We start from the raw sequence: 13403 nt of genomic DNA, 5'->3' as shown, positions 1-13403 counted from the left end.
TTAATCATAAGTGGAAGGAGATGGGTGATAGGAATGATGAGAAGATTAATAGTAGTGCAGACTTAGTAACTAGTTTGACAGTGTTGAGGGAATTAGTTGTTTAGCAGAGTGATGGCGTTCGGGAAAAAACTGTCCTTGTGTCTAGTTGTTCTGGTGTGCAGTGCTCTATAGCGTCGTTTTGAGGGTAGGAGTTGAAACAGTTTATGTCCAGGATGCGAGGGGTCTGTAAATATTTTCCCAGCCCTCTTTTTGACTCGGGCAGTATACAGGTCCTCCATGGAAGGCATGTTGGTAGCCATTGTTTTTTCTGCAGTTCTAATTATCCTCTGAAGTCTGTGTCTGTCTTGTTGGGTTGCAGAACAAACCAGACAATTATAGAGGTTCAGATGACAGTCTCATTAATTCCTCTGTAGAAGTGTATCAGCAGCTCCTTGGGCAGTTTGACCTTTCTGAATTGGCGCAGAAAGAACATTCTTTGTTGTGCTTTTTTGATGACTTTTTGATGTTAGGTGTCCATTTTAGGTCTTGAGATGGTAGAACCTAGACATTTGAAGGTCTCTACTGTTGATACTGTGTTGTCTAGTATTGTGAGAGGTGGAAGTATTTCTCCTAAAGTCCACCATTTCTACAGTTTTGAGTGTATTCAGTTCCAGATTGTTCCGGTTGCATCACGAGGCTAGTTGTTCAACCTCCCATCTGCATGCGGATTCATCATTATCTTGAATGAGACCAATCACTGTTGTGTCATCTGTGAACTTCAGTAGTTTAACAGGTGGATCGTTTGAGATGCAGTCATTGGTATTGTAAGGTCCCAAAATACACTTGAGTCACCAGAATGCCAAAGAGAGAGACTCAAGACGAGGCTTGCAAAAAAACCAGATTTTATTTATGGCCAAAAACAAAATACTGGGTGGAACTACATCCAGAACATACAGGTACAATGCATGTGAGGAGATAGCCACACCTTGGGGAAGGTATGGCGTCCTTTTATACCCTCAGAGACGTCAGCTAGTACCCAACTCTGGCGTACCAATCCAGGCCCGTGCATTCCTTGTTGCCCTGCAAGGGGGAATAGAAACTTCCCAATTAGTCATCTTGAGCATTTCTTTGTTTACTCAATTGGCCACTTAGGCCCCTTGAGTAGGAGTCTATCCAGATCAACATGAATTAAGACTGAGGTGTAAATTATGCCTTGGAGATATGTACCATGCTCTTAGATGGCACAAGAAAAAAACAGGGAGAAGATTGATATGGGTTCAGGTCAAATGGCAGGGACATATGTTTAACAAATACCAGATACATTACAGGCCTAATAACAGAATATGTTTGTTACAGGAGATACAAATATAAGGGCATAATATGTGTATTACAGGAACCTAATGGTTACAGATTCTAGTATACCAGTATATCATATCCTAGTATTATTTATTATATCCTTATTATTGTTTCCCTTCAGTATATAGAGAGAAGTGGAGAGAGGGCACAGCCTTGTGGGGGCCCTGGGCTAATTGTACAGGTATCTGATGTGATTCTTCTTAGCTTCACCTGCTGCTTCCTGTCTCTTAGGAATAAATTCAAATAATAAATTCAACCAATTTAATTTAATATGTGCTAAAATGTTCTTTAGTTATGGTATATGCTTTATCTTGGTCTTCCAGGCTTCCCATTTATATATCTGATTTTCTTTTAGTTTACTAATCCATTCTTTCAATTCAATCTTATGGAATTTCTCCATTTCCACCACCGGTGTTAAAGGAGAAATTCCTGACATTAGCCAGTATTTCTATTTATTCCATAATTCTATACAATTTAAAAAAGATTATGAATTCTCCTAGCAATTTTTTAATATCTTTTTTAAACAATGTTTCTATAGGATCACCTATTTCCCTTCATTCTTTCAACTCTCTATCCCTCAATATTAAATCTAGTAATTGCTATAATATCTGGGACCACCTTTAATTGAATAATTTCTAACATTTGGAAGACCCAGCCCAGCCTTTTTTAACGGTTCATACAATGCTTTACTTGTTCTTGCTCTTTTACAATACACCTCCAGCAGCCTCTGTATTTGCTTTAATTCTTCATCCGAAAATTTAATGGGGATCATCCAAAACAAAAAATTAATTTTTGGTAAAACTTTCATTTTTATCATTGCAATGCTTCCGAACCATGGTAATTTCACTTTCTCCTATTCATCTACTTTATGTTTCATATCTTTCTTCTGCTTTTCATAATTTCTTTTCTTCAACGCTTCATGGGATTTTGATGCAGCCTGGGAGTCCAGTGGCTTTTCTGGCAGCTGCGGGCTCCACCATGAATGCAAGGCGTCCCGCGCGACCGCGCCTAAACACGTGTCCCTGGGTTAACAAGAAGGCTTTTTCGAACATTCCCGCCGGTTCCAGAACCGGGACTTTCCCACGAAGCGAAACGGTGCATCGATCACGGGAGAATCGCAGCCTTTCCTCCTCGCAAAGCATCACGGTCGAAGCCAATGCAAATGAGGCTACTCATCGCCCCGCCTCCCCGTTCACTTCGTTCTCCGTTGGCTGCTATGCTAGCGATAAACCTGGGCGAGCAGAGTCACGCCTAGAGTCAGGATGCAAAACTGACGTCAACTACGTGAGGTCTTTTTTTTTTTACAAGCGGGTGAAATTTTTCCTCCGCATCGTTATCAAAGGAGAAAAGCCTCGTTTAGCTGACGTCACTCTGCACCCACTTTTAGGCGAGCTGAATCTTGACTCGCCAACAAAGCATTAAACCTCATTCAAACTGAGCGGGAAGGCGGGGAGATGAGTCGCCTCATTTGCATCTGCTTCAACCGTGATGCTTTGCGAAGAGGAAGGACCCGAGACTCTCCCGTGATGGATGCACCGTTTCGCTTCATGAGAAGGTCTCGGTTCTAGAACGGTGGAAATTGTTCGGAAATGCCTTTTTGTTCACCCAAGGACACGTGTTGGCCACGGTCTCGTGGGACCCTTTAACCTCAGTGTCCATTGCCGTCCTAGACTTGGTGTCGGTTGGAATAAATTTTTCTCGCTGCGAAGACACTCCTTACTTGGGTTTTTCCTCTTTTGGTTAGACTGAGTGAAATTTTTGGAAGCCCTTCGGTAGGGCTGCCTTTATCTGGTTCTAGAAATAGAAAAGAGGCTGCCAATTGCCTCTTATCTTTCTCTTCCTACGTGTGGTTTCATAGGGATTGCTTCTATTTCTACCAGTTATTGCTTGTTCGCATTATTATATCTTGATGGGTTCGAATGGGAGAAAATCCGTTCCTTCTGCCTTCGGTTTTTTCGCATGGCTTGTATGTCCTATGGAAGAAACCTGGCTGCACAAGTACGCGATGCCTCTGTTCGGGGGATGCAGGCAGCATGCAAAAATAACCAACAGAGTGCTGTGGCAGCCAAAAAAACTAATGCAATCCTAAACTGCACTAACAGAAGGATACAATCAAGATCCAGTTGAGGTATTAATGCCACTCTAAAGACTTAGTAAAACCTCACCTAGAATCCTGCATTGGTCACCACAGTATAGAAAAAGGATGTTGAGAGACATTATAAAGAGTGGAGAGAAGAGCAACAAAGATGATTAAGGGACTGGAGGCTAAAACATGAAAAACAGTTGCAGGAAATTGGTAGGTCTAGTTTGATGAAAAGAAGGACTAGGGGAGACATGAGAGCAGTTGGTCCAATATCTGAGGGGCTGCCACAAAGAAGAGGGAGTCAGCTATTCTCCAAAGCACCTGAAGGCAGGACAAGAAGCAATGGGTGGAAACTAATCAAGGAGAAAAGCAATTTAGGACTAAGGAGAAATTTCCTGACAGAACAATTAACCCAGGGGAACGACTTGCCTCTGGAAGTTCTGAATTCTCCAACACTGGAAGTTTTAAAGAAGAGATTGGAGAACCATTTGTCTGAAATTGTATGGGGTTTCCTGCCTAAGCAGGGGCTTGGACTAGAAGACCTCCAAGATTCCTTCCAGCCTTGTTATTCTATTCTATATTCACTGGTTAATTGTTTTGTTACCAAATTTCTCCTTATTTCTAGGTTGCTTCTCTCCTTGATTAGTTTCCATCCGGTGCTTCTTGTCCTGCCTTCAGGTGCTTTGGGAAATAGGTTGACCCCCCTCTCCTCTTGTGGCAGCCCCTCAAATACTGGAAGACAGTTATGTCACTCCTAATCCTTTTCTTTATTAGGCTAGACATACCGAGGTTCTTTTACCCATTCATCATACAATTTATCCCGCAAAGCCCTTAATCATCTTGGTTGCTCTTCTCTGCACTCTTTCTAAGGTCTCAGCATCGTTTTACATCGTGGCAACCAAAACTGACCGCAATTTTCCAAGTGTGACATTAGAAAGTGGTATTAACGCTTCACTGCGAATGCAATAAGTCCCGCATGACTGCGCCTAAACACCCTGGGTTAACAAGAAGGCTTTTTCGAATATTCCCGCCGGTTCCAGAACCGGGACTTTCGCGCGAAGCGAAACGGTGCATCGATCACGGCAGAATCGCAGCCTTTCCTCCTCGCAAAGGATCACGGTCGAAGCCAATGCAAATGAGGCTACTCATCGCCCCGCCTCTCTGCTCAGTTCCTTCTCCGTTGGCTGCTATGCTAGCGATAAACCTGGGCGATCAAAGCGGAGTCACGCCTAAAGTGACAATCGGGGCAGTCTCCCGTCTGCCACGTGAGGTCTTTTTTTTTTTTTTAGAAGCGGGTGAAATTTTTCCTCCGCGTCGTTATCAAAGGAGAAAAGCCTCGTTTAGCTGACGTCACTCTGCAGCCACTTTTAGGCGAGCTGAATCTTGACTCGCCAACAAAGCATTAAACCTCATTCAAACTGAGCGGGGAGGCGGGGAGATCAGTAGCCTCATTTGCATCTGCTTCAACCGTGATGCTTTGCGAAGAGGAAGGACCCGAGACTCTCACGTGATGAATGCACCGTTTCGCTTCATGAGAAAGTCTCGGTTCTAGAACCGGTGGAAATGTTCGGAAATGCCTTTTTGTTCACCCAAGGACACGTGTTGGCCACGGTCTCGCGGAACCCTTTAACCTCAGTGTCCATTGCCGTCCTAGACTTGGTGTCGGTTAGCATGAATGTTAACCGGACGTCGAATTTTCGGGCGCTGTGCGACATTCCAGTCTGGGTTTTTCCTCTTTTGGTTAGACTGAGTGAAATTTTTGGAAGCCCTTCGGTAGGGCTGCCTTTGTCTGGTTCTAAAAATAGAAAAGAGGCCGCCAATTTCCTCTTATCTCTCTCTCTTCCTACGTGTGGTTTCATAGGGGTTGCTTCTGTTTCTCCCAGTTATTGCTCGTTCGCATTATAATATCTCGCTGGGTTCGAATGGGAGAAAATCCTTTCCTTCTGCCTTCGGTTTTTTCGCATGGCTTATATGTCCCATGGAAGAAACCTGGCTGCACAAGTACGCGACCTCTCTGTTCGCGGGATGCAGGCAGCATGCAAAAATAACCAACAGAGTGCTGTGGCAGCCAAAAAAGCCAATGCAATCCTAAACTGCATTAACAGAAGGATACAATCAAGGTCAAGTTGAGGTATTAATACCACTCTAAAAACTTAGTAAGAGCTCACCTAGAATCCTGCATTGGTCACCACAGTATAAAAATAGATGTTGAGAGACATCATAAAGAGTGGAGAGAAGAGCAACGAAGATGATTAAGGGACTGGACGCTAAAACATGAAAAACAGTTGTAGGAAATTGCTAGGTCTAGTTTGATGAAAAGAAGGACTAGGGGAGACATGAGAGCAGTTGGTCCAATATCTCAGGGGCTGCCACAAAGAAGTGGGGATCAACCTATTCTCCAAAGCACCTGAAGGCAGGACAAGAAGCAATGGATGGAAACTAATCAAGGAGAGTAACAACCTAGAACTAAGGAGAAATTTCCTGACAGAACAATTAACCAGTGGAACGACTTGCCTCTGAATGCTCCAACACTGGAAGTTTTAAAGAAGAGATTGGAGAACCATTTGTCTGAAATTGTATGGGGTTTCCTGCCTAAGCAGGGGCTTGGACTAGAAGACCTCCAAGATTCCTTCCAACCTTGTTATTCTATTCTATATTCACTGGTTAATTGTTTTGTTACCAAATTTCTCCTTATTTCTAGGTTGCTTCTCTCCTTGATTAGTTTCCATCCGGTGCTTCTTGTCCTGCCTTCAGGTGCTTTGGGAAATAGGTTGACCCCCCCCCCCTTGTGGCAGCCCCTCAAATACTGGAAGACAGTTATGTCACTCCTAATCCTTTTCCTTATTAGGCTAGACATACCGAAGTTATTTTACCCATTTATCATACAATTTATCCCGCAAAGCCCTTAATCATCTTGGTTGCTCTTCTCTGCACACTTTCTAGAATCTCAACATTGTTTTTTCCATCGTGGCAACGAAAACTGGCCGCAGTATTCCAAGTGTGGTCTTCCCAAGGCAGTATAAAGTCCTACTAACCAGGGATGGGTTTCAAATTTTTTTACTACGTTTAGGAGTGACAGGGTTTCGGTGCGTGTGTGCTAATTTGTTGCTCATTTACCTTATAATATCTGGATGGCTGAGAAAGGACCCCCTGACCTCCCTGTCTATGGACCGACACCTGGCCACACAAACAAGCTACAGGCAAGCAGCACACAAAACCACACCACCTCTGGTCCACAAACCGGTTGGTGCCTGGTGCCCAAAAGGTTGAGGGCCGCTGCTGCAGCTGACCTAGGGCAGATATTCTAGGGCAGGGCTGTCAAATTTAATTTCATTGACCACATCAGGGCTGTGGTTGATGGGGACGGGGAGGCGAGCAGGTGTGGCCATCTTGACACCGCTCCCCAAACTGCTGGCATGTTTCCACTTTGTATTGGGTAGACCAGGCGGAAGCAACACGGGTCGGCCCCTTACATTTTCCAGGATGGCCCCACATCACTGGCCGGATCTGGCCCACGGGACTCGCGTTTGGCACCCCTGATCTAGGCATTGTCCTGCCTCTTTGCATTTGGCTGGATCCCAAAGGGGGGCACTGGCTGGGGCCGGTTTATCAATGGAATATGTCCTTAAATATCTCCCATTTGCTTTTCCTATTGGTGCAAGGAACAATCATGGATATTTGTTGGTTTGTTGGTTTTTTATTTATTTTAATAATAATAATAATAATAATAATAATAATAATAATAATAATAATAATAATAATAATAATAATAATAATAATAATAATTCTATACCGCCCTTTTCAAGAAGGACTCAGGGCGGTGTACAGCCTATTAAAAGCACAAAGAGAGACATAAATTAAATTAAAAATAATATTATTAAATAATTTCAGCTAAGTATAAAACCCCAAATTTAAAACCCCAAATTTAAAATGTCCAGTTAAAATCATTACATTGATAACCCAGCCTGGCGGAACAACAAGGTTTTGAGGGCACAGTGAAATACACGGAGGTCGGAGATCTTACGCATTTCCGGGGGCAGTTCATTCCAAAGGGCAGGGGCTCCCACAAAGAAGGCCCTTCCCCTGGGTGCCACCAGCTGACATAACTTGGCCAATGGCACCCTGAGGAGACCCTCTCTGTGGGAGCGGACTGGCCGGTGGGAGGCTACTGGTGGCAGAAGTCGGTCAGGTACCCAGGTCCTATGCCATGGAGCACTTTAAAGGTGGTAACCACACCTTGAATCGCACCCGGAAGACCACTGGGAGCCAGTGTAGCTCGCGCAGGAGGGATGTTACATGGGCACAACGGGTTGCGCCCATAATCACGGGCCGCATTCGGGACCAGTTGGAGCCTCCGGGTGCTCTTCAAGGGGAGCCCCATGTAGAGAGCATTACAATAGTCCAGTCAGGAGGTGACAAGGGCATGAGTGACCATGCGCAAGGCGTCACGATCCAGAAAGGGCTGCAACTGGCGGATCAGGTGAACCTGATAAAAAGCCCCCCTGGCCACGGCCGTCATATGCTCTTCTAAAGACAGCCGTACGTCCAGGAGGACGCCCAGATTGCAAGCCCTCTCTGTGGGGGGCAAGGATTCACCCCCAATAGTCAGCGATGGCACCAGCTGACTATATCGTGACGCCAGAAGCCACAGCCACTCAGTCTTGGAAGGGTTGAATCTGAGCCTATTTCTCCCCATCCAGACCCGCACGGCCTCCAGGCAGCGAGACATCACATCAAGGGCATCGTTGGGGTGGTTTGGGATGGAGATGTACAGCTGAGTATCATAAGCGTACAGATGGACTCTCACCCCAAAACCACGGATGATCTAACCCAGCGGCTTCACATAAATGTTGAACAGAAGGGGCGAGAGGACCGACCCTTGTGGCACTCCCCATGTGAGGACCGACCCTTGCGGCACTCCCCATTCTTTATTTTAAATACAAGTAATGCAAACAATACGAACATATATATATATACATCTAAATCTATTTTTTAAAAAAAAGGATAAAAAAATTACAAATAATACCGTGTACCCCCACCCTAGGAGGCCATTCCCCCCCCTTATATTTCTTCTTCTGTAACAGCTAAAAGATATACAATATATTCTAATTCTGCCCTTATCCCCTCCAAAACAACATATATTCTTGACTAGGTTTATTCCCTTTGCCTTCCACCAACACGCCCCATATTTCATTTTAATTGTTTGCTTTAATCATCCCTTTTTTAAATTTAATTTCTGTTAATTTATCATTTCTTGCTGTACTCCATATTTCATTATACCATTCATTTCCTTGACTATCCCAATTTCGTCCCCAATATTTAGCCATCACTAATGTAGCTGCCATTATCAAATTTACAACCATTTCTTTTTTTGTTTCATTTATGTGTGTTGTTCCATCAGGAACAATAATAGAATAATTTAGACATGTCTACATTTACATTCAAAAGTGCTCTAATTTCTCTAAACACCATGTCCCATATTTTTGTGCACTATTACAATCCCACCACATATGTTTATATGTTGCGACTTGTTTCTTGCACCGCCAACAAATATTTGTATATTTACCATTTATTTGATTTAGTTTAAGTGGTGATAAGTACCACCTCCATATCACTTCTATATCCATTTTCCTTAACTCTGACATACTTATATACTCTTCTATTCAAAATATTTTTCCAATCATTGTCATTTATTTCTCCTAAATCTGATTCTCAAATTAATTTTAAACATTTTGCCTGCTCTTCTAATTCAGTTAATATTCTATATATTTTCCCAAGTCTTCCTTTACCTATATATTCTTCATTCACCTCACATTCTTTTATAATAATTTCAAATTTTGTTAATTGTCTATCTCCTTGAATCTTTCTTCCACTTTTATCCATTTCTCTAATTGGAGTAGAGTAGAGTAGAGTAGAGTAGAGTAGAGTAGAGTAGAGTAGAGTAGAGTAGAGTAGAATAGAATAGAATAGAATAGAATAGAATAGAATAGAATAGAATAGAATAGAATAGAATAATAGAATAGAATAGAATAGAATAGAATAGAATAGAATAGAATAGAATAGAATTTTATTGGCCAAGTGTGATTGGACACACAAGGAATTTGTCTTGGTACATATGCTCTTGGTGTACATAAAATAAAAGATACATTCGTCAAGAATCATAAGGTACAACACTTAATGATAGACATAGGGAACAAATAAACAATCAAATTATATTAGGGAAACAGTCAATATAAATTGTAAGGATACCAGCAACAAGGTTACAGTGGTAAGTGGGAGGAGATGGGTGATAGGAACGATGAGAAGATTAATAGTAATGCAGACTTAGTAACTAGTTTGACAGTGTTGAGGGAATTATTTGTTTAGCAGAGTGATGGCATTCAGGAAAAAACTGTCCTTGTGTCTAGTTGTTCTGGTGTGAAGTGCCCTATAGTGTCGTTTTGAGGATAGGAGTTGAAGCATTTTATATCCAGGATGCGAGGGGTCTGTAAATATTTTCCCAGCCCTCTTTTTGACTCGTGCAGTATACAGGTCCTCCATGTAAGGCATGTTGGTAGCCATTGTTTTTTCTGCAGTTCTAATTATCCTCTGAAGTCTATGTCTGTCTTGTTGGGTTGCAGAATCAAACCACACAATTATAGAGGTTCAGATGACAGTCTCATTAATTTATCAGCAGCTCCTTGGGCAGTTTGAGCTTTCTGAGTTGGTGCAGAAAGAACATTTTTGTTGTGCTTTTTTGATGACGTTTTTGATGTTAGGTGTCCATTTTAGGTCTTGAGATGGTAGAACCTAGAAATTTGAAGGTCTCTACTGTTGATACTGTGTTGTCTAATATTGTAAAAGGTAGAAGTATTTGAAGGGTTTCTCCTAAAGTCCACCACCATTTCTACGGTTTTGAGTGTGTTCAGTGCCAGGTTGTTCTGGTTGTTTTGAAGATGACACAACAGTGATCGGTCTCATTCGAGATAATGATGAATCCGCATGCAGACGGGAGGCTAGTTGTTCAACCTCCCGCCTGCATGCGGATTCATCATTATCTCGAATGAGACCGATCACTGTTGTGTCATCTTCAAACTTCAATAATTTAACAGATGGATTGTTAGAGATGCAGTCATTGGGACTTCCTGTGGCTCCGCGAACGCCGATGGACACCCCTTTAGGAGCTCCAGCCCTGTGATTCCATTAGCCGCTAGAACAGCAAAAACCAGCTGTCTAGCGGCTTGAAACTCCCCCCCCCCAGGGAAAAAGGTGGAGAGAAGAGCAGAAGGGTCTGGGTAGAGCTCCCCTAGACCCCCAGGTTTTTTTTTTTAAGCCTGGGGTTTGCAGGGTGAGAGCTCCCTGAAAGCCCTTCAGTGCTCCGGAACCGGGACAAGTCTGCTTTATGCAGAACGAAGCGCCACGACCACACCAGCAATGCAATTTTAAGGATTATAAGAAACTTTGATCTTGGATGCTTGATCTTGGATGCAGAGCAAATCAGGAGAACAAAGAAATGTAAGTACTGTACTTTAGCTCCGTTTAAAAATAATGGCCTGAGGGCGGAAAATGAAACTCATTAGTGAAAGGGCTTGTTAACGCTCGCAACATTGTTAAAGCTACTGGATTATATACTAAGAGAAAGATTTAAAATGGAAGTGGAATGGAAAAGAGTATGGTACTGATTTTAACTAATTTACACTCTTAAATTGTGTGGAAAATAATTGGACTTATTGAGCTGATAGCTGAATAAATACAAAGTGAAAATTGAAATATGGCTGACATCAAGGATGATCATTATTATATGAGTCAGCAAATTCACAAGTTGTGACTGTAAAGGCTTTTCAAGAACTTTTAAATTTTTATACTTCTGCTATATTAGAATCAATTACAGGGGTTGTTCAAAATCATAAATTGGAGAATAACAATGATTTGCTGGCTGGAAAAGAGGAAGAAATTAACCAGGCTAATGTGATTTTGGAGGACAAAGAAGAGGCTGTCAGGATTAAGATGGAGGTTAGCACACTGCAAACAGAAATTTTGGTAGAGGCTTCCATGCAATCAACTGAAAAGCAGCAAGTAGACTCTTCACTGAAGATTGATAAATACCGTGACAATTTTTGGCTTTACAGACAGAATCAATATTTAAGGAATGAACTGACCGATTATATAAGCAGGAGGAGTTGAAATGGGGGTTCCAAATTAAAGGAAATAATTTTAAGAAGAGAACGAATTTTAAAGATACATCAACCTCAAATCCAAATTCAAAAATTCTCGAAAATAAAAGCAGGGGGAGGAGCAAGGCTGAAGAAGAAAGTATTATTGAAGAAGGACTGGAAAAAATATAGAAAGAAAGGAAGAATGGAAGAATAATTTTTTCTTTTTTCTGGGGGGGAGTATTTTAGTAATAAATCCGAAAAGCTTACTGGAATTAGTACCCTTTAAGTTTATCCTAAGATAATGACATAAAGGAAGTGTTTTATTATATTTAGTTTTGGATATAATTTAAGGGATAGCCTTTTGAGGGTTATATTTTGAAGAATGTTTTATTGAAGTAAAAATGTTTAACTAAAAATGGATAGCTTTTTAAAAGTTATTGAGGTATTAAATGGTTAATTTAAAATTTAATGTATAGCTTCCTGAAAGTTTTGAAATTTATACTTTGAAGAATGAACTCAAGATTTAGAAAGAATTTAACCCAATGGATTAACAGTATTTTTAAGGTTATACTCTGAAGAATGTTTTATTGAAGTAAAAAGGTTTAATTAAAGTTGGATAGGGTTTTTTTCTCTTTTAAACTTATTGAAGTTTTAAGGTGGTTAACTAAAAATTTAATAGATAGTTTATTAAAAGTTTTGAAACTTATATTTTGAAGAATGCCCTATTGATGTGTGAAGAGATTTTAAAAATGTTTAAATTTAAGATTATAGTATTATAGTATTTTTAAAAGGTATATGTGATGAAATGTTAAATGTTTAATTTAGAATTTTATAAGGGAAATTAATGTCAGTTATGGGGGTAAAAAGCAAAACAAAGTTCTTACAATGCATTTTACTGGAGATTGGCTGAAATAGTATGTTAATGTGTTAATATAGGTAAGGGTTGGAGATAGGATGGTTAATTGTAATTGGAATCTGATTGTGTAATACTGGAAGAAGGAAGATTTGCTTATTATTGAGGAATGGACAAGAACAAAGTTGGACTATTTTCAACTAAGAATTGGTTTAAATAATTATATTTAGATATGAACAAGGGGAGTTAAAGTGCAAGAGGGAGATAAATTTATAGATAGGTAGTGTATGTTTTTCTTTTTATATTTGTTAAATGTTATATCCTGTATATGCTCTGGGAAGGGGGTGGGGAGGGAGGGTTGGAATGGGAGGGAGGGGGGGAAATATGTGTAAAATTTTATAAAACTTTTCAATAAAAAAAAAAAGAGACGCAGTCATTGGTATATATAGAGAGAAGGGGAGAGAGCACACAGCCTTGGGGGGGCCCTGGGCTAATTGTACAGGTATCTGATGTGATTCTTAGCTTCACCTGCTGCTTCCTGTCTGTTAGGAATACATTCAAATAATAAATTCAACCAATTTAATTTCATATCTGCTAAAGCATTCTTTAGTTGTGTTATATGCTTTAACTTGTTCTTCCAGGCTTCCCATGTATATATCTGATTTTTTTTTTTTAAGTTTACCAATCCATTCTTTCAATTCCATCTTAGGGAATTTCTCCATTTCCACCACCAGTGTTAAAGGAGAAATTCCTGGCATTAGCCAGTATCTCCATTTATTCCATAATTCTATCCAATTTTTAAAAAAGGATTATGAATTCTCCTAGCAATTTTTTAAATATCTTTTTTAAACCAACGTGTTTCTACAGGATTACCTATTTCCCTCCATTCTTTCAGCTCTCTGTCCCTCAATAGTAAATCTAGTAACTGCTATAATATCTGGGACCACTTTTAATTGAATAATTTCTAACATTTGGGAGACCCAGCCCAGCCTTTTTT

The 13403-nt window shown here is 40.8% G+C and overlaps 1 protein-coding gene across 1 annotated transcript in view; it reads left to right on the top strand.

Annotated features, from left to right (window-relative positions):
- Positions 1–13403, top strand: part of LOC139314498 (peroxidasin-like) — a 125115-nt gene that overhangs the window by 19356 nt on the left and 92356 nt on the right. The window lies entirely within an intron of this gene.

This window comes from Pituophis catenifer, unplaced genomic scaffold, assembly GCF_029215685.1.
Source record: "Pituophis catenifer annectens isolate HBS135680 unplaced genomic scaffold, rPitCat1.0.hap2 SCAF_3, whole genome shotgun sequence".
In the NCBI taxonomy this organism is placed as follows: domain Eukaryota; kingdom Metazoa; phylum Chordata; class Lepidosauria; order Squamata; family Colubridae; genus Pituophis; species Pituophis catenifer.
The sequence above is the reverse complement of the archived record's forward strand: the minus strand, read 5'-3'. Positions and strand labels throughout refer to the sequence as shown.